Here is a 21,859-nt window from a genome sequence, read left to right as displayed (position 1 = left end):
GTCTTTCCCTGGCTTTCCACCATGCAGGACGGTCAAGGAGACCTTCACAAGGGGACTAAAGACACTGTCCCAAAAAACAAAGAGCTTATTTTGCTCTAGGTAAATGTACTGCTATGCATGGGTGGCTTTTCCAGTTCTGGCACATTGCTTCAATCTTTTCTTTCCCACCATGTGAACAAATGTTTGCTTGCTTCAAGTTCAAAACAGGCTTTCCAAAGCAAAATCCATCCAGATGGTCACCAGACTAAGGGGGGAGCCTCAGATTGCTCTAAACAAGTTTTTAAACCAAAGAAATTGTTTTCTACAGTGTTCCTCACTGATGATGACTTTTCTGCTGTTGCTCATGACACTGATAGAATAAGCAGCTTTTGTTGATTAAAGCTCCACAATCCCATAGGCAGCCTAAATCCTATCAAAAGGTTCATCTTCTCAGATGTTCTTTTAAAGTTGTTTAACTATGGTTTCTGAATTCTCCCTCCTATTTCAATCCTCATAGCTAAGCCCTTCATGCTATTTTTACGTAGCTCCTAGGAATGACATGAGCACTGCATGCAGTGTACATTTAGCTCAAAATAACATTTATGTTATTTTTGTACAAGTGTCCCACAAAAAATTGCACTCCTCATGTACTGCATGCTAGTGGCAGAGTCAAATTTAGCTGTGATTATCCCAAAGCAGGAGGGTCTTCATCCCATCCCAGCCCTCCAGATCCTGAGCTGTTGTGCAAAATCCCCTTTCCAACAGGGAATTCCATAACCAATTGCAGAGTGCTGCAGGGCACTGTGTGGGCTGCCCAGTGCCACAGGGATGCTGTGCTGCAGCTGAGGAGGGACCTGGTCACCATAAGGCAACCAAAGACCTTGAGATACCCAGCTTCAATCCCTGCTCCATTGCTGTGTGTGACCTTGGGAAGCACAGAAATCTCTGCTCGAGTGAAATGGGGGAAATGTGTTTGCTCACCTCCTGCAGCCAGCAGGCTCCATTCCTGGGAGCTGCTCAGAGCCTGTGAACACAGTGTAGGTACAATGGATTGAGAGTCTTTCCATTAACTTTGGATGAGACCTTATAGGTACTGCGCATTTCTCTCAGTGATCAAAGTAAGCAATTATCCTTATTTCCATCTGTTCTTTCTCTGCCTGTGTCCTTTAAAAGCTGTGGCAAAGGCTGATGAGGACGAAAGTGCCTCAGAAATAAGGAAAGTGAGACAAAATCCCTCATCAAAGTATGTCTGGAAAATATATATCTGTACATAGGATCAAGTCTGAAATTTTTGCAACTTATTTTTGTCAACCATCATGAAGATTGTCTTTGAGGCTTGGGTGAGTGACACCTCCTCATCAGCCTGTTCAGGTGAATTTAAATAAGTAATTTCTGGGGGTTAAATAAGTAATTTCTGAGTATTGGCATGTTTTAGTTACAAAACACTTTCATTTTACAATCTTTGTAAAACTGGCTCAAAAATGGACAGTGTATTTGACTTATTTGAGAAGAAAAACACAAAAAACTTACTACAGCTAGAGAAATCCAGTTCAACAAAAAGATCACTTCTGTCCAGTAAAGTCATGCTCACCCACAGCAATTGCATTTTTTACCAGATGTTAAGAGAGCTATAAAATCACCTGAAACAAGACAGCTAAGTATAAGTGTATTGGCTCTGTATAAACCCCGTTGCAGGAAAAATGGGAACAGCCTCTCTGTGAGAAGGGGAAAGGCAGGGTGGGGATGTGGTGCCAGCACAACCTCTGGAGAGAGAAAAAAGAATTGTGACATCCTTAAAATTGTGGTCCTAAACCTCTCATGTACATGGGCTGTCTCTTGAACTCTGTTTAAGTGGCAAATATCCTCCTAAAACCTCTCCATAAATCTAAATTGCCAGCTCCTGGGGAAAGTGCAGCCTCTTACCTGTGCTAGAGTTTCTCTATTACTCTGCCTGCATGAAGGGCTGGGAAATGATGTTGCAGCCCCCTTTAAACACTGCTCTGTTGGTAACAACACATTCAGAGACTCGGAAACATGATGAATAGTTAGGAATAAATTCAGTTTCATTGCATTTGAGCCTTGATAGCATGTTTGAGGTTTTTTTTTTTATAATGCATTCTCAGCAAGCTTTAGGATCTTTCAAATATCGAAGGAAAACCTGACCAGAGGCAAGGGCTCTGGGGAAGCAGCACTTGCCTCAGCTCTTCTGCAGCAGGTTCAAAGGATGTGGTGAAAGAATGGCCAGGGAGTTGTTATTGCTCTTTCTCACAGGTCCTCAGGGGAGCAGAGTTCTGTGTTTCCAGCTCTACAGAGTAGAAAATCAGTGTTGGTGTCAAGTCAGACAAGAGCAAGAGTCAGGAAATCTTTTAAAAACTTCTTGCTGGACACTTTTAAAACTGAACAAAGTGGGTGAGAGCGGGAAAATGGTTAATTTCCCTTCCAAGATGATTTCCATGCAAACTCAATGGGATTATGAGATGGTCCTTCCTCTTCCTAAATGGGATGGTGTGAGGGATAAAGGTCAGACACTGCACACTTCCAAAGGACTCCATTCTGGCATGCTTTGGCTTTCAAAACAGTTTTAGAGTTCAGACCCTGCTCAGAAAAGGACAGCATCACTGACTTCCTTGATAAGCATCAACAGAGGAATAAACAGAAATTGACACCTGACACCGAGGTTGCTCCTAAATTCACACTGCTCCCTTTACTCCATCGGTGAGCACAAGACATCTCAGTGCCTATGGAAGCCTGGATTTCTGCCAAAGGCTCTTGGGGGCAACTTCTTCTGTTAAAGAGGCTCAGCTTTATTTATCCAAACAAATCAGTTGGTAACAAAGGTGTTAAATTCCTTCTATTCACTGCCAGCAAACATGGGTAGGAGTGAAATGTCCATTTGAAAATGCATTTCCATCCGCGTGTGGATAGGCCTTGGTGTCTGGAAGTGTTATCAGGGTTAATTAGAAAAATTATCTCATCAGAACAGGAAAGAATCAGGTGAGGGGGATCTGTGTGCCTGAGCCACGCTAATCTCCCCCTGCTCGGTTCCAGGTGCAGCTGTGATCCATCAAAGTCACTTGGCTGTGCAGTCCCTGGAGGACACCACGAGTTTAGCCTAGTGTGGCAATTCCTGCATTGCACCCTCAGTGTTAATGAACATGGGTGCTGCCACTGCTTCCTGCAAAACACAATAGAAAAAAAAATTTAAAAAGCAAAGCTGATGTGTCCATGCCATTAAATACTGTTGTCCTTTGAAAAGACACTCACATGTTGTTTCTCTCAGTGGTTTGGGAACACTTTCCCTCAGTTAAAAAGAAATTGTGGCCTTTCTCTGTCTTCATTGTCATTTGATTGTTCTTATTCAATATTTACTTACATGGTCTTTAAATTATTTTGTTCTCTTCTAATAAAATATGATGCCTGGCCAGGCAGGGCAGTGAATGGGAGGTGCAAAGACACTGCAAGAGTGTCTTTCAAAAGAAAAGTTAATGTTATCACTGAGTCTGTACTTGCTCAGGTTCCACCCCATTGCATTGTTCCTTTTTTCAAGTGGGCAGTCACCACCACTCATACCTTGCTGGTTGTTCAGGCCATTGATTTTGAAATGTTCATTGTTTCCTTCAGTAAGGTTTTTATGGATCAAAAAGTCTCACACAGCATGATTCAGTGCTCACCTGTCATGCAAATTGGGTACTAGTTGGAAAAGATTGCAAGAGAAGCCAGGTATTTCTGTTGTCAGCTACAATGGCATTTCTCACACTCTCCTTTGGGAGGATTTTGCTGTGTCTTTAGGTCCCAGCCTTCTCTCTCATCATTCACAGGACTCATTCCTTTGACTTCAGTTTCAGGAGTGCAAGATTTAGCCCACCATGTCTCCTCCAAGATAAATAAACTGCTCACTCTTTTGTTTTCTCTTTTGTGAGAGTCACCCACCCATAGGATGCAGGCCTTTGCCTGATACCTCTGCTTGGACACTGCTCCTCACACAGGGTGGGTGACAGAGCTTCAAAGTACCAGTCTGGGATCAAGAAGGGACACAATTGTCCCAGAATTGTCAGCATCAAGATCTGTTTTTACATTTCGCTGCACAGCGTCGCCATAAATAAAATGGAAAATCACCGTTTGCTTTCTCCCTTTATCAGTCGTTGTCCTCTCTGCCGTGGCAACACAAAACAAGCAAGAGAGAAAACAAATTAAATTACTCTCTGGTGCATGAAAAAATAAAATAAAAAGCCATTTAGTCCAGAATTCCCAGTGGAACTGTCAGGCTGCAACAGGGAGAAAAATCTCGTAATACTGCTGCTGCGATGTGCGGGAGCATTTAGGGCTTGTTGATCTCCTGGCAAGCATCGTGCACAGGACGGCACCAGTCCCTCTGCAAGGGATGCAGGGAGCCATGGGACTGTGCTGCAAACTCTCCTGGGCGTTAGGGAGTTCCCACAACCATCAATTCATTAATCACAGCTGTCCTCACAACATCACCCCTACATTCCAAAGCCAGAGCAGCATTTCCAGCATAGCTCGGGCTGCCCCAGACACTCCCCAGCAACAGATCAGAAAGTTTCCAACCTCCAATTTACCTGGCATGTAACACAAGTTGACTCCTGAAATGCATTTTTAAAACTCATTTTGATTCCAGTGTAACTCACAATTAGAGAACTTCTTCTGTTGTGAAGTGTTTGTTTTGGTCTCTGCTCATTTGCAGTGTCCCTGGTGAGCAGTTAACAAGATGTCAATTAATCATGCAAATGGGAAGAAATAGGTATAATCTTACCTGCAGCTAAGATTTGGGACTGCATATAGTTACTTTTCTCTTATTTGGTTTGTTTTTGCTAATAATTTGCATGACTTTCTACTTTTGCTGTTAAAGAGATGCTCAATCCTTGCACTGTGTCTTTGTCTTACTGGTCCTGAAAAGACAGGGCCAGTAAGAGTGAGAGTAGTTTGCTATAAATGGTGGAGATCCAGGAGATCCCTGCTGGCCCTGCATCACCTCCAGCACGGGCAGAAATGCCAGGCTGAAGGTGAGGAGGCCCCAGAGGGACTGAGCAGGGCTTGGGGACAGCACTGGTGGCCACACAGCTCCTGCAAAGCCATGTCCTGTGCCACTGTCCTGGGACTCTCTGCATTCCTCACATGCCTTTTCCCCTTCCATCCATTGGGAGTTTCCCCTCATTAATTTGATTTCGCTGTTGGATGTTTTCCTGGGCAGATGCACTGATTTTTATTTCTTTTTTTCTTTTCCTTTTTTTTTTTTTTTTTTTTTGGCAAAACTTATCCAGTGATTATTTGAAAGGCAGCAAAGGCATCTGGGGAGTTCCTCTTGTGCTGTTATGATTTAGGCTTGAAATTGCTTAATTGCTGTTTCCTATACTCCTCATTTTCAGTTCCCTAATGACTGTATCAATTTGTTGCCTATTATTCCCAATGACAGGGCAGTGTTTTCTGTAAGTGTTTCCACAAGCCATTTTAAAAACTCTTTCCTATGAGCTGCAGAAGGATCCAGCTTTTTGTCCTGGTTTGCCCCCTTGTTCCTGGGGCCAGGAGGAATTCCCACTTAAGGCACTGAGGGTTGCAGGCAAGATTACATCTGGTTAAAATTTCTGAATTCCACTAAGCATGCTCTAAGATTTCCTGAGTTTTCCTATCACACATTGCTTTTAATTTAAATTATTAAATACTGATGGGATTCTATTGATTTTTTTTTGTGAGGAATTACAGTGGTTATAAAGTTATAAAAATCTTGAGTTAAAAAATACACAGCAAAACAAGGATAACAGATGCAGAAAGGCAGGAAAGCAAAGTCAGTGATGTGAACAAGTGAGAACAGTGGAAATAAAACAGGCATAAATTAACTCACACTTATACTGGGTTAAAATAGAAATTAGTCCACAAAACTCACTGCTACAATATTTGTGAGACAAATATCAAATCCAGGATGTATTTTTAGTGTTGTAGCAGTTCTCAACCCTTGGACAAACACCCTGCATTCGATGCAGACCCCCAAGGTCAAATTTGTGTAACAGATTTGTGACTGTTAGTGCAACAGTCGGATACAGATATACCTTATATATCACTAAATCATTTTTTCTATTGGAGATATACCGACTTGTTTTCTCTGCTCATATTTTGTTTCTTTTGCTTTTGAATGTCCATTTCTGTATTTTATCATTGAAAGGTGAGAAATAAAGACATATTTCAGATCCCTCTTTGTCATCTTGTGTTTTCAAATGTTAATCTTCTATTTAGGAGTTTGTTTGATTTTTGGAGGGACTCAGAGTTGTCTCTGCTTTCTGCACAACCTCAGGTGTTGGTTAAAAAAAAATCCTCATTTTTATTCATCCTTTTACGTTGATGGGCACTTTACCATGAGTCAAACACAAATTAAACTTTACCAATTATATCTGTTACAAATGTATTTGCAAAGAGAAATAGCGCTAACAAACTTATTTTTGATTATCATGCTGATCATTGGGAGCAATAACAATTAAACATGGGTTATGATTAAAAGAAAGCAAGCTCATGAATGGTGTCCAGGGCAGTAGCAGCCCTCTGGAACCACATGGCACAGTGTTTGAGGGATGGCAGGTGGTAGCCAGTGTTGAGAAGGAGACGCCACTCAGTTCCAAGTGCTACGGGAGGATATTCAGCATATGCCCCTCCAAGAAATCTGTGTGAAGTTGGAAAAGGAAATGCTAATGATGCCTTCATGAATTATCTTCCTTCCTGGCTCTAATGGAGCAATTTCAAGCTTCTGACACATCAGATTATTACCTGATCACAGAACCTCACAGGAGCTGCTGACACTAATGGTCACTGATATTTCTTGACCAGGATTTACTAACCAGGATTTAATGTCTGCAGTGTGTGACAAGCACAGCTTCAGCCAGGAGGCGAGGCTTCCTCCAGGACTCTGACCTCTTGCTGGTTTTCAATCAGGCTGAGAGAGTTGGTGTTGCCACTATATTGCAGAGGTGTCATATTGTTGTCTCCTTATTGCAAGAGTTTCATTCCTCCTTGATATTTCTCAAAGGCAGCTCCTCTAAGCACTGACTCATCCTTCTTCTATGGTAGCAAAGACTCCAGTTCCTTCCCCATCAGCCAACCCACTCTTTTATAGCACTCTTCTTCTCATTGCTTACAGCTGGGGCCTGTTAAATTCAGGCCTATTCCTAATCTTTGATAATTGGCCCAGCTGTATCTCCTTATGGGTAACACTACTTTCTATACTACCTTCATTTTTTTATATTCTATCCCCCTACAAGTTGGGGCTGCTCAGCCTGGAAGCGCCCAAGGCCAAGTTGGATGGGGCTTGGAGCATCCTGGGATAGTGGGAGGGGTCTCTGCCCATGGCACAAGGTGGAACAAGATGAGTCTGGAGGTCACTTCCAACCCAAACCTTTCTGTGATTCTGTGAGCCTAACATTCTGCTTTTATTAAGCACCTCATTTACTAAATTTATAGTTTTGCCTAATTCCATTTAACCTCACCTTCAACAATCATTGGCATGGTTCCAATTTTCAGGATTTAATGTCTGGGTCCACAAGGCAAAGTCCAAGAGAGCTGGACCCACAGGGCTCTGATTTCCTCCACATCAAGTCCCTAATTTCAAAGGTGTCATCCCATATTGGCAATATTGTTAGCCTGCAAGTTATCTGGAAAGGTCAGATCTCAGCTCCATGACTCACACCTGAGAGCTCACTGTTCATGGTATATTTCATTTTTCAGCACAGCTCTCACTGGAACTCCTGAATAACTTACAGGTTGCACTGTCATTTCATGTAAATTCACATACAGAGAAAGTTTTAAACTCAAAGAACTGCCAGCCAGAAACTCAGCTGGACAAATGCCAATTTTTGTCCAATTTGTTTCAAAGCATTTACAGCTTACTTGGTTACTTTGATGTAGTGCATTGGGTCAAAATACCCACCAAGCACTTTTTTTTGTGATTGAGGCATGTATTTAGAATTAGCTTAGACAAGGTGCATTACCCTTGAATTATCTGTGTGAGCTAAAGCAAAGCAGATGCAGGAAGAATGTGATTATCTTGGTAATGTTTGTGAAGCAGATGCAAGTGGTAGCAGTGGAATAAAGCACCCTTCTCTGTTACTAATGTTGTTGCCACCAGGTTAATAACCCACTGCACATCCACCACCTCTTTACTCAGTCTACTGGCCAGACATGTGAAAAAAAATATGACTAGGAAAAGGTCATATCAGAAATATCTACTTAAAATTAGGTTTACCTATGGAAACATTGAACAGACACTCTGGCTCCTACAGCATCAAATCCCACAGCTCAGTAAAAACAAGAATCATCTTCTGTGCCCTTCACTTTCTTTTTCAATTTGTCTCCCCTCAAAAGAGGATACTGTAAAAGCACAAACATAGGATGAGACCTTGCACAATGCAGGTTCCCCTCTGTAACAATTTTTGCCACAGGTTTGGTGATTGCTGAGCCCAGAGGAGAGCAGAAAAGTTGTGTGGCTACATGTTCTCCTAGGCAGAACCCTGGGCCCAGCTCTGCCCAATTTTGGGGGTGTCAGGGAAGGGTGGGAGCAGCCAAATCATCTCTGAGTTGGCAGCCAAGGCTGACCTCAGTTTGTTTTGCCTGAGGGTGATGAGGTGACAGGCAGGTGCTTTTCAAAGCTGACTGCACTCCATGTGGTTTTTTGTGTGAAGCGCAGGAATGTACCTCCTTGTTGAAGGAGTGACCAAATTATTCTTTGTCTGCTTAAAAAGGCAAAAAGCCAAGAAGTTTCTCTCCTTAATTTGGTAAAAAGACACCTCATAGGACCTTTGGGGCTTCACTTCAAACCTAGGGCTACCCAACTGGACAGAGACCAGAAGGTCCTGCCTAGGTAATTCACTTAAAAAAGAAGAGAACAAAGGAAATAATCACTTTTGTGGAGTGTTTAAGAAGGAGAAAGAACTTCTGCCCCGGCTTGGTTTTTCTCTGAAAGAGCTTTTTTATTTTGCCTTTTATTAAACTTTTCCTGTTTCCAACACTGCCTCAGAAGCCATCCTGCTAATTTTCTGCCATTCGAGGTAGCTGGGCTATCTCAGGTGTGGTAGGTTCTCTGAGAGCTCATAAGACCTGGCTTGAGGAGAAACCTGTCAGTAAAGGACCTGGAAGAGGCTGGAAGATGCTCTGGAGTGATCACATCCACCTTGCCTTCCTTTTGTCCTGAGCTGTGTAACCCATGGCAGAAAATCTGCAAATACTCAGTCTTGCCTCCCTGGACAGGGTTGGAGCAATCTGGGATAGTGGAAGGTGTCCCTGCCCATGGCAGGAGGTGGAACAAGATGAGTTTGAGGTCCCTTCCAACCTAAACCTTTCTGTGATTCTGTGAGCCTAACATTCTGCTTTGATTAAGTACCTCATTAACTAAATTAAGGGACTGGTTTCACTGCTGTGCCATGGCCTCTCTCCCCGAGCAGGCACTGCTTTCATCCTGCCTGCAGGTGCATCCTGCTTGATCCACACACAGGTGAAGCAGAAGATAAAGGTCCTTCATCCCTCTCTGTGACTGGAAATAAACAGGAAAGGTGGGGAACCTAGTGCTGTGCAAGGCACTAAGTCATACCTGACACCAAGTTATAATGTGAGATGAACCAGAAATGTAAGGGCTTTAACACTCAGCTCACAGCAGGCTGGAATGTGTGGAAATTTTTCTAGTCATGAGTCCTTCACAGATTTCAATCCTTGGTTAAAAAAAAAAAAGAATTCGTAAAGACATCACGCGTTTGCCTACTAAAGGAAATTGACAAAGGAAAGATAAAAAACTTATATATTTCTATCACCAGCCTCCTAGGGAATAAGTACAGAGCTCTATCTTACTCCTCAGCACTGCATAAGATACAGAATGCAAAATTTCCTCCTTGAAATATTTTGGCACAAACAACTATTCTGCACTATTTGTTTAGAAATCCAGTGGGGCTTCACTGAATAAAAGCTAGCATCTTCATACTGGTAGTTGAAATCAGAATTAATTTCATGCACAATTGGCAGCGCAGAAGGAACCTCCTTGATATCCAAAGAGCAAAAGATTTTATGAGGCTGCATATGTATTTATGATTATTTAAGGCTCTTGTTATAATTGAAGAACCTTTAAGGAGAGGAGTTTTGTATTTTAATTTGCATAAAGACAATAAAAACTCTTTGAGAAGCAATTTCTTTCCATATAAAAAGTGAGAACATAGCACCTTAGTGGCACAGACATCTGTTACTTAAGCAGCTGCCACCGTGCAAACTCCATCGAGCAGCAAAACCCACCAATCAGAAACCACCCAAAATACATCTGCAGCCAAAATTCAGTGGGTGGCTGGGAGCCTCTAAAAGAGGTTGAGAAAGGATGGGCTTTTATTCAGAGTGCTCATTGCACTGAGGGGTCCAGTGGCCCTTGTTTGTCCCTGGTCACCAAACGCCGCTGCCGCGCGCGGCTCCGGAGCAAAGTTAATCCCCCTGATCTACAATCTGCAATTCCTGCCCGCAAGATTCATACCCACAGAGCCCAGATAAATCACCCCTTCTTTGTTTCTCATTATGGCTGTGCCTCAGCATCCTCACTCGGGAGCTGATGTATCAATATCTCTGCCAGAGGTTAAATATTGCCTGCTTAAGTGCTGCGTGCAGAGATACAAACTCGCAGGGCCAAATTCAGCAGCCCAGCAGCAGCACAGGAGAAATCTGGGGCTGATAAGCCCTTTCTGAAGTCAGCTTACACTTTAAATCAGGAGTTCATGAAAGGCATTAAGAAAAACTATTATATTACTAGAATGGATGGCAGTGCAGTTTATATGTTACACCTTGAAGTAAGCAGCAGGATTTTCAATCACTTGATAACCTTGAAACTGCTAAGGTATCAAATTGCTATCATGAATATTGTACAGGAGCAGAAATAACTCAGAAAGCTTCCTTTGTGAATAATAATGTGGGAAAGAGCAATGTTCTTCTGGGCTAGGCTCACAATAGCACCGACAAGCAAATAGACACGGAGGCAAGGCATGTACTTAAACAAGCATATTTGCATTTGACTATATATCAATCAGTTATCAGGGCAGCTGCATCTTACCTGGCCCACAGAGAAAATAAAGAGCCTGCCAGATAACTTTGCCATGAAGGAAAAAGAAATTGCAAGGGACTCATGTTTATATATCCACCTGAAACTATTAGGATAAATGCCCTCTGCTTTAATGGGCACAATGTATTGAACAAGTATTTTAACAGAACCACAGTACAGATCCATCCATGCAGGAATTTAATTTAAAGCCCCAATCAGCGTGTCTTTCTGGTTTGCATGCAAGAGCTGTCAACGTATCTCGAGCCCTGGTTCTGGTTTCATTCACTGTGGATGAAAATGCTGAGGTTTTCCTGCATGAGAGAAAGCTGAGCCAGCCCTCCAGGCTCCCATGTTTATGCCCCGAATCAGTGGAGTTTATACCAAACTCTGGTTTTGTTCTGAAGTACAGCATGGGTTCAGTCTTGTGGCATTTTCAGGTGACACAGCCTACTGAGATCATCTGACAGCCATGTGAAAACTCAATGTCTGGAGTGATTCATCATTGTGTCAGATTGTCCTGCACTTTGTCACAATGACTGACAATAGGGGAAACTTGGAAATAATACAAAGATTCAATGCTGGCTGATAATGCCTGCATTGTGATTAGAGCAGGCGCTGAGCACGTGAGGAGAATGATAATTTTGTCCCCCACCCCCAACTTCATACCGCTTGTGCTTTCAACAGCTGGGTGTCTGCACTTGCTTTCTTAATCTTCACTCCTGTGGCATTTTTAAGTGCAGAGCCTTTTTTTCCAGCATGTTAAAGAGCCATATTATTACAAATGCAAAAAGAAGTAATATAGTGGAATAGGGTAAATTCTGCAGTACTGCCAGGCACTGCTGGGGCAGGAGCATCTCTAGTGGATGTGCCTGTCCCTCCCAAACCCTAACCTTATCATGGAACCTCACCAGCACCTTAAATAAAATGGTAAAAACATGTGGAGAAATGCTATAAAACCCAGCAAGCATAGGTGAATTTGCATGTGGAGTGGGATCTTGCAGTAGGGTCTTATAAAAAAATTAATCATAGAAAAATATTCCCTTTATTTTGCATTAACTCACAAAAAATATTTAAGGTAATTGCTGGCTCGATAGGGTATTCACACTTGAACACCCAGAAGAGGTGGTTGCAGCAAGTTACATCTTCTAAAGCTGTTCAAGTTTTATCAGTGTTCACAGCAGCAACATGAGAGACCATGGACTTGCTGTGTAATTAATTGGGAGGAAAAGAAAAGCCCTTCCTTGTGCTCCAGCTGCCCAGGTTATTCTGTTGGGTAAAGAACAAGGGGGAGGAAACCAAACAGTAGCAAGGACCAACAAAACAGCCATTGCTGTGTCTACCACAGTAATGCAGGCAGCAGAATTCCTCCCGTTTCTGAAAATATAAGAGGAGCAAGTGGCTCTGTCCCCTGTCCAGGGAGGGGACAGTGGCCTGGCTCCAGGGTGTGAAGGATGGGACAATCTGCCTCAGTGGATTTTCCCTGCAGAGACTGGTGTGGCATGTGCTGCATCACCAGACAGGTGATTTTTAAAAATAGAGGAGTGCAAGTTTCTCTGAAGAAACTTACTTGCTTACAAACTCAGAGTATATTTATAATTTCAGAGCTCATTCTCACAAGCAACCCACTTAATTAGACGTGTGCTATTGTGCTTTAGAAGCTGGGCCCTTGGAAGTAAAAGAAAAATAAGTTTTTGTCAGAAGAAGAATGATCCAGTTATTTAACTGGCACTAGCAGTGTATTTTTCTTTAAGCAAATTCCAAGTTTAAGAGTAGTCAGAATTAAAAATGGGCAAACCTCCTGCAGCTGTGGTTCTGTGCCGTGAGCCACTGGTTCTTTGTTGAAGAGCTGCACGATTCCACAAGTGGTCCAACACATCAGGGTCTGACTCTGGCATTGCTTTTGCTGATTTAAAGCTGAAAAACCCACAGGCCAAGGTGGACTCACTCTGAACTTGCACTGGTGCACCTGAAAGAAAATGAGATCAAATTAAAACAACCAGAAGTTACCTAATTTCCAGTGACCACAGCTTGGTGTGGGTTTGGTTTGAGTGAGCTGGGAGCTGAGGTGATTGATGTTGGTTATATTGGAGCCCAAAATGCATTTTATTGTGATCACTGAGCATTTTGTCCCTAGCAAATATGGGCATACAGCTTGAAAGTGTTTAATGAATTGGTACATTAATTTAGGCTCAATGACACACTTCCATCCTAACTGTGAAACTGCTCTGTGAACACAGCTCTGAGCTCTATCTCATTTCAGAGGTGCTGGATGAGGATACAAGAACAGGGTAGGTGCTGAAATACATCTACACAATAAATGATCCATAGATTACAGAGATGTCAGAAGCTTTCTGTTAAATAGAGGTCCAAAAACATTGCAAGCTGAGGGAAAGAATGACTTTATGGATGTTGAAAAATCTCATAATTGACTTTATTTTCTTTAAAATGAGCAGTTAAAAGCCAGACATATTTTTTCACTCTGTTGCTTTGGCAAGATGAGTTTGAACCATCAGCTGAAGGTCTCTGAACCTTTAACTTGTGACAACTGTGATGGAAGATGCAACTTTCCCAAAATGTTTCAATAACCAGAACAGTATCTGTCCATGTAGATATTAAAGATATAGTCAGTGAAAGCAATTGAGATTGCAATCTAAACATCTGGGAAACAATTGGTATGTTCAATCATTCAGGTGAAATCATGGCTGGCCTTTGGACTTCCCATAATATTTTTTCCCCCAGTTGTTTCCTTCTTATAATTAACACCTAGTATTGAGTACAAGATTTTTATTTTTTATTTTACAAAAAAACACTCTTCCATGTGGACTGCAATTATCTTTGCAATATTTTAAAATTGAGAAAACAGCAAAAAATGAAGAGCAGCTTCAGTTTTAATACTCTGGTTTAATTAAAAAATTGTTCAAGTAATTTAAAAATGTAGGCATTAAAATACCAATTAAGCTTAAGGCAATTTTTCCTATTAATTTTGATGACATCAGTACAGGGGTGTCACATAAAGGTGACCCCTTAGAGACAGGTTATTTTGAATTTAACATTTGACTGTACTAGTGCGGAGAGAAAATTAATTAATTTATGGAGAAACTACACCTATTTTGTTAATCCCAACAGTCTGAGCTTTGAGAACCACGTCACATTTCTCTCAACCAGTAATTTAGCAAATGTAACCTCCTTTAGAGGTTTTAATTACAAAATTTTATTTCTCAGATGTTCTTTTTGGGTGGCCACCTCATTGAAAAGTTGAAATATTTAAGTGTAGTTTTAACTGTGCAGTATTAACAGAACTGGATTTTATAGTTTGAGATAAAGGCTATTCTAAAGTGCAATAATTATTTCTAAAACTGTTTATTGTTCTAATTCTGTGTTGGTGGTTAAATGATAACATGATAAAATTCATTTATTACCTGAATTCTAATGGTGTAAGGAATAGAGCAAGTTTTGATGGGGGCAGTAACACTAAAGAAAGCAGAAATTTCTATATCTAATTTGAGTATTTGCAATTAAAGTTTTGTGTGTAGCTGGATGCCCTAAAAAGCTCAGAATGGACGACCTTGCAGCAACACTTACTGGGAGCATCCTTATGGACCCAGAGAAACTAATTCTTCAAGCCAGCCTGGTTATGATGGATTTAAGTTAAATTGATCTCATTTCATTTGAGATCTTAAATTGGTTAATGAGGCTGAAATATGCTTTATTTCAGGGAAGTCATACTGATCTGGACGAGGAGCAGAATTTATGCTGACGTTCGAGTCAAGTGCAAATACCACCATCACTTCTTCATTACCATGTTAACTGGTGTGATCTGTTCTGCTCAGCAGAACTTGAACAAAATGTCAGGTTCCTAAATGAAGAAGCTCCTGGCTCTCTGTGAGAAACAGGCTGATTGGTTAAAAGTACTTCAACCTTTATTTAATTCATGCCTTATAAGTGCTCTTTGGCAGGAGCTCTTGGGATCTGATCTTATGTCACACTTACTGAAACTCATTTAATTATTGCAGCTGAGGAGGGCAGGGAGATGGTTATCTCACCAGGAAAATCTAATCCTCTTCTTTATCAGCTTAAACCCCAGCCCGGGGAAGCTGGTTTGGATTCCTGTGCTTCCCTCAGCCCCACCCACTGGTAACTGTTTGTCAGTACACGACCCTTCCTTTAGGTGGTTTTTATTAAAGGAGGTGATTTCTACCAGAGATTTAAAAGGGTTTTGCAAGCAGATGTCCACGGACTCCCTGAACACAGACCCTGTCCTGGAAATCTCTGAGCTGCTGCTCCCAGCCATGCTAAGGTCATTAAGGGTGGGATTGCAGATATCCCCAGTGTGCCAAATGAAATGAATGGGATAATTTGGATATTCTGCAACCCCAGGCAGCCACTGCCAAGCCAGGGTCTGACTGTGCCTTCGTGCTGCCACGGTGCTGCAAAGGGGCTGCAGCCCCAGTGCCTCTGGAGCACAGGTTAAAATTGAATTTTAATAAACACCAAACTCTGCCATAGATTCATAACTGCTTTTTATGGGTCCTTGCTAAAAAACTTTTGTGCTTTGTTCTAAAGAGATGGAAAAGGCACAACCACACATACTGTGCCCTTATGAGCAAAACATGAAATGTTTTGATGAAAAGCACGTGCAGAATAAGGGATTCAGCCTAAGGCTAAAGACAGAGAATCAGTGGCTTTTATTGCTTTGAAAATTGGCCTTATGACCATCATTAAAGTATCTCTCCTCATGGAGGACATTCATTTCATCAGGGGCTGAACATCTCTTAGCACAATTAGACACCCCCCAAATGCTGCCATCATAAAACTTAGCATTTTGAATTGTAACTTAAGAAAACTGGAAAAAACCAAACCATTTTGAGTGAGAATGTTCAGTAGTGGCGAGTCTTGGACCAGGATGGTTACATTGATGAAAAATTCTTCTCTGTGATTCTCTTGGTACAAATTCCAACCTGAGCAACATACAAAACAAATGGTATAAATGTTTCCTTTGAAAACTTTTGTGTATTTCATGATTACACAGCTTATGAAGTTTAGGAGCCTTGGGCAAGCCAGCAAATGTGTAAGAGGAAGGCTTAAGAATTGTTTGTATGCTTGATTTGTTTTACAGTGCATTTGGTCTTTAGTTTTGATTGGATTGTCTTACTGAAACATGAAGGGCATTTAGAAAGTAGGGAAGTGAATAGGATACATTTGCAACTATATGCCCAAAAGCAAGATCTTAATGTCAGAAGTAAATTATAACAACTTAGGTTACTGATGACATACATTATAATTCAAAGCTTGGCAAACCACATCAAGGTTGTTCATACCATGATCTGACAAAAGATCTTGTGTTTTTCAGGATTTATTTATGCTAGGAACTTCATAAATAAAAAGCAAATATTACCAAAGGTAAACCTATTCTTTCTAAATGTGTCGGAATCTTTCTAAAAATTAAAACATTAAGCCAATAATTGTCAGAGTAGGATGGGGCCAGGGGGTAAGACAGGTTTGGTGGTTTGGCGTGACCTTGAAGTGTTTTCTAGGGATGGATCTATAAAGGACTTAGGTCTAAACTTGATGAGGGTATCCCAGAGCTGTAAACCCTTCTGCAGGGGGTGTGGGATGTACAAATATGGGAAGTTTTCCTTGTGAGCAGCAGAGAAACACATGAGACTCCATGTTTGCCTGGCATATGGTGGCTCTCTGTGTAACCTGGAGGATTTTCCATCTCAACATCCCAGGTCCTTTATCTGTGCAGAGCCAGCTGCAGGGCTGGCCAAGAGTGCCAGCACTGGGTGTCCCTTGGCACTGACACTGGCACTGGCAGGAGCTCTGTCTGTGCAGCTCATTGCAAGGTAGGAGCATCCATCTCCTCCTTGAACACATCTGCAGCCCCCACTAACCTACAACTCCTGCACTTTCTGTGCAAAGGACAAGTTCTCCATGTTCCCTACTCCTTAATAGACTTCTCTTCCACTCAGTCGTCAGGTCTTCCCCAAACTCTCTTAAACCTTCAACATCCACAGCCTCCTCTGGGACGGAGCTCCAAATTTAAATCACAGGTTTGGTGGGGGAAAAAAATATATCTCCTTTTGTTTGTTTTAAATCTGCTCTTGTTTTGGAAGGGGAACTGGAAAGGCCCTGCTCACTTTCTCACTACCAGTGGTGATTTTACAGATTTTTGCTATATCCCCATCACACACCTTCCAAGCTGAATGGTTACAGTCTGCCTGCTCTGTGAAGAAAAGCCTTTCCAGCAGCTTAACTCATTCGTATCACAGGTACCTGCTTCAATGCCTGATCTCTCCAGTGGGATTAAACCACAAATCTCCCATTTCATGGTGACTCAACACCAAGTTTGTCTCCTGGGTGAAGTGAAACTCTCACCCCGGCTCAGGTTTTATATAAACAGAAGAGAGAGAAAGCAGGGGGTGAGAGCAGCCACTTTCTGCAGGGGCTCTTAGGGGAATCATGGACTTGTGTTTCAGTCCCTGTTCTGCTGAACACTTCACTGTGTTGTGCTGATTGCTCAGAGCTCAGGCACCTTTTGCTGCAGTGAATGAGAGCCTGGTTGATCTGCACGGTGAGTGATGACGAGGAGCAAGGTGATTGCTCCCAATTTACTCCGGTGGAAATGGCTACCACTTTAGAATCAGGCCCACTGAAAACCCAAAAATAAAAATATTCACAACCCTTACATATAATAAGCCTGATTTGTCTTCATTTCAGCTGCAATCAGCCAGAGACATCCGTGCTGGAGTAAGCCTGAATGAAACATGAGATGGCATATTTAGGTTAACAGTGCCTGAATTACTCTGGGCTTAGATTCTGGTGCAGGGCTTTAGTAGGAAAGGATCCATGCCATCACTGTGTCCACAGACTGGAAATGCCATATCCTGGCACCAGAGCCACCACATTGTCACACCAGTCCCCAGCAGACAGGGGCTGTGCTGGGGCTGGACAGAGCTCCAGGCTGAATCTGTGTGGTTCTGAGCATTCCACAACTGCTGAAGCTTTCACCTAGCCCAGATTCACACCTAGTTTTGGAGTTCACAAAACTCCATGGGGTTTTTGTTTATTCTGGAAGTGTACACATACTGAACTAGGTCTGTTCTCTCAGCAGAGCACAAGAGATTTTTGTTTTAGAATGCACACAGTATTGCCATTTGTTTTCTGGAAATCCTAAATCTCCCTGAGGAAAGTTCACCAAAAGTAAATAAAACATAGTAAATTAAAAATCCCTGAAACCCACACTATTTAGCTTTAAAAACATTGTAATTTTTGTTTGGTATTGCTTGCTAATGGTGTTGTCAGTAGTGTTCTGCCTCCACTCTGGTCTGTACAGAAGAATTGTGTGTGTTTGTAGCTTGTTCACAGCTTATGCACAGTAACTGCACTGTGCTCTGCTGGTCTGAATGAGAAATTAAAAGGGAGTTGTCATACAGAAAATTAAAAATTGGTAAGGGCTACTAAAATCTATTTAATTCATGCTCCTTGTAGCCTCCTGCAAAGAAACTAATTACAGTGCCTGAAAAATCTTACAACAGCCCTGAGCACCCACCAGGCCAGCATGATTTGCAGTGTTATTTATATGTGCCTCAACTTCTGGAAGCAAAGCCTGAGCATGATATTTCAAGGCACTAAACTCTTAGTGACTAATGCACAATGCCATTATCAGGCACTAAATGCTTCTTCTTCTTCTTCTTCTGTTAGTTTGGTTTTATTTCTACTTTTGTACAGCTTCCTTTGTTAAGACAGTGGCAATGAATCAGTCCTGTGCTCCTTGGGCCAGGATCTGGTGCAGTTTTGACTCTCAGGATACCAAGATGAAGCACATCCAGTGCTGGCATTTTCCTAAGAACCCTACACATCTCTGACATCATCACACGAGCAAGAAACATTCAGTTCCCAAACTGCTTTACAAGAACATTTAATTCTTAGGATGGGAATGCCTAAGCAATGCCAATTTATAATAGAGAAACCACAGAAGCCAAGGGGTTTGAAAGTGAATGAAATTGGTGGAAGATTAGAGTTGGGCCAGCTGGGATATGTCAACAAGAACACCTGACTGTTCAAGAGAGAATTCCAGTTCAGCCTGGATTGGAGTCTGCGAACCCCCTGGAGCCTCATCACTTTTATTTCTGCAAAGGTTTCCCATCAATAAATCAGTAGTTCAGGTATCACAGAATCCCAGGGTGGTTTGGGTTGGGAGGGACCTTAAAATCAACACATTCCAATCCCCTGTCATGGGCAGGGAACCTCCCTCTAGACCATGTTGTTCAGGGCCCCATCCAAACTAGCCCTGAACACTTCCATTTTCAGTAAGTGTGTTAAAAACCAAGTCAAAACGAAGCCACCTGCTCTGCCTGTTCTCCCAATGCACTTTGGGCACAGGAAAATGGGAAGCCAGGAAGTTTAGATGGATTTAAACAAAATCCAGACTCACAATTCTGCTTCAGAGGATCAACCCCCACAAGTTAAACTCTTCAAGAGCTCAGACATGTAAGAAGCACTGAGCTCACTAAACCAGACCTGCCAGTCACTTACTATGTTTGATATTGATTAAATGATGAGCCTCAGGGATCATTGATCCAGTGCTCGACAGACAGAGTAGCTTTTCCTTGCATGGTCACTCCATGGAACAGAATTCTGGAAGGAAAGGAGGATGCCAGGTGGAAATGTCTCAGCCAGCCCTGCAGAACTTGGGCCACCCCAAGCTTTGCCCCAAGGTGATCTAGGCTGGATGCCTGCCTCACCTGTCACAGCTTCCATACCCTGACTTGGAATTCCAAGCATCCTCCACAGCACACACTGAAAACATGCAACCCAAACAGCAAGGATTCTAGAGAAAGCTGTTGTTTTCCCACTCAACATCTGTTGGTATTTGAGGGAATTATGAGTTATTTGCCCCTTCCAAGTACTCAAAAATACTGCAGTGTTTCTGAAAGCCCAGGGGTGGGATCAAGGGCAACTCCAGGTATGTAAACACCACCACTGTGTCCATTACACAGCTGACAGCACATATGATCATTGGCTAATTGGGAAAAAGTAAAATGCAGTCTTGTGGCTGCTCTAAAGTACCAGTGTTTTGATTTTTTTCCTCTTTTTTTTTAAGAAATGAAATCTATTTCCACATTATGTTAATTCTAAAGTAAATTTCTACTTGCTCTGTGAAAATTGGAAGTCAAATGAAAGGGAACTAATCTGGGGATCTCACTGTGGGGGAACCTGCAGCGTGAACTCAACCAAGCTATTAGACACTGGAGAAACCACATGGGAGGGAGCTGCTGGAAACAAAGCTTCATAAGTTCCACTGGCCACAGAATGACTCATTTCTTTCTTAGTTTAGGATTAGCCCTTATAGGAGCAAATGGAAAAGCTGTGAGAAACTCCAGCAGGTAACTAATTACACAATGCAAAATCAAATGCATCCCATCAGATATGTTCTTTACCCTTCTCAGAGTATGAAACGGTATTACAGTGCCAAAAAAAAAAAAAAAAAAAAGACAAAAATTTCAAGGAATTTCCATGTTTCCATAGATTTTCTGACATTATTTCTTTTAAAATAATGCAGTAAGAACTGCTGTTTTTGTGAAAATATTAATTCTTTCACTGAACTGCAAATGCCACTTGCACAGGGAGGAAGGGAAGCATGAGCCAGATGCAGAAAATTGCTCCATTTGCTGGCAGTGTGGCTATTTACATGTTGACAAACAGTTGTGCCAAGAGCAGATGGATATTTCCTAGGACTGAAGAACTGCTAATTGTTTGCTGCTGTTCCTCTCAAGTTCACAGGGGAAAGCCATTGGTGCTCTGCAGAGCCAGGCACGAAGGAACCAGTTCAGGGCACGCATTTGGCAGAGCGGCCCAGCACCTCCTCTGCCGGCGTGGGGGATGCCCTGCAGCAAGAGGATGCTCTGCCAGATGTCAGCTCAACAACTGCCAGCAGAGCACAGCCACAGGAGCAGCCCTCCCCAAACCTTCTGTGAGTCCTTTACCGAGCTGTACAAAGAGTGCAGAGGTTTTCAGCTCAGCCTGCTGAGCATCCTGAGCCTGTGAAGGGTTTACGGAGTCCCACGCGTATTTGAATCTTGTGGAAATAGAAAAGTTTTTACAGCACCACAATGCTGGGTGATATCTATTTAATCTGACAGGGAAAAGGCATCTTTCCTAAATCTGTGTATGAGTTACCTCAGTTCTGCTTGCTCCTATCTGAGGCAGGCACTGCCCACTTACTGACATATCGGATCCTGCTAGAGCCAAGTGTGAAAAAGTGAAGGCAGATGAAGAGCAGGAAATGTTTTGTGTTTATTTATTTTTTTTAAACTAAACTGCTCTTAGCCCACTTTGGTAAAAAAAGTCACCATCATGTGTCTTGATATTCTTATATATATCAGCACCAAAGCACAATTTAGTTAGCTTAAAAAAGTCTCAGGTCTGATTTATCTATGAGACACACTTCACAACACAAACCAATTTTGCTGTAGTAATACCATGTCAATATTTCTTGACAGAAGACAAATGTTGTTATTATTTTGCCATTTCTTACCTTTGTAAAAGTTTAGAATTTTATAAAATGACTCTTCTTTACATGTCAAAATGGTAAGTTGTTGGAAAGAAAAAGAATTGAAGCCATTCTTATATCTATCAACAGTGATGGATTCTACAGTTGGGTTAAAAATGATTCTGGCTCAATATTGATGTTCAAAAAAATAAAAAGTAGGTGATATTTTTAATGGATATGTACATTTTCCTATCCAAACTGAAGAAAATAAAGCAGGAGAAAACCCATGAGAGCTATTTTTCATTGTGTTTTTTGGTATTAAAAAG

General features: G+C 41.9%; 1 long non-coding RNA gene across 1 annotated transcript; it reads right to left on the bottom strand.

The window, feature by feature from the left end:
• Positions 1-5,197: 5,197 nt before the first annotated feature.
• On the bottom strand, positions 5,198-7,051 carry LOC135450360 (uncharacterized). The gene is made up of 2 exons (XR_010441047.1): positions 6,751-7,051; positions 5,198-6,646 (listed from the first exon to the last, which is right to left on the bottom strand). It is a non-coding gene; the product is annotated as an uncharacterized LOC135450360 (long non-coding RNA).
• Positions 7,052-21,859: the final 14,808 nt, after the last annotated feature.

This window comes from Zonotrichia leucophrys, chromosome 7 (assembly GCF_028769735.1).
Source record: "Zonotrichia leucophrys gambelii isolate GWCS_2022_RI chromosome 7, RI_Zleu_2.0, whole genome shotgun sequence".
Taxonomy (NCBI): Eukaryota; Metazoa; Chordata; class Aves; order Passeriformes; family Passerellidae; genus Zonotrichia; species Zonotrichia leucophrys.
The sequence above is the reverse complement of the archived record's forward strand: the minus strand, read 5'-3'. Positions and strand labels throughout refer to the sequence as shown.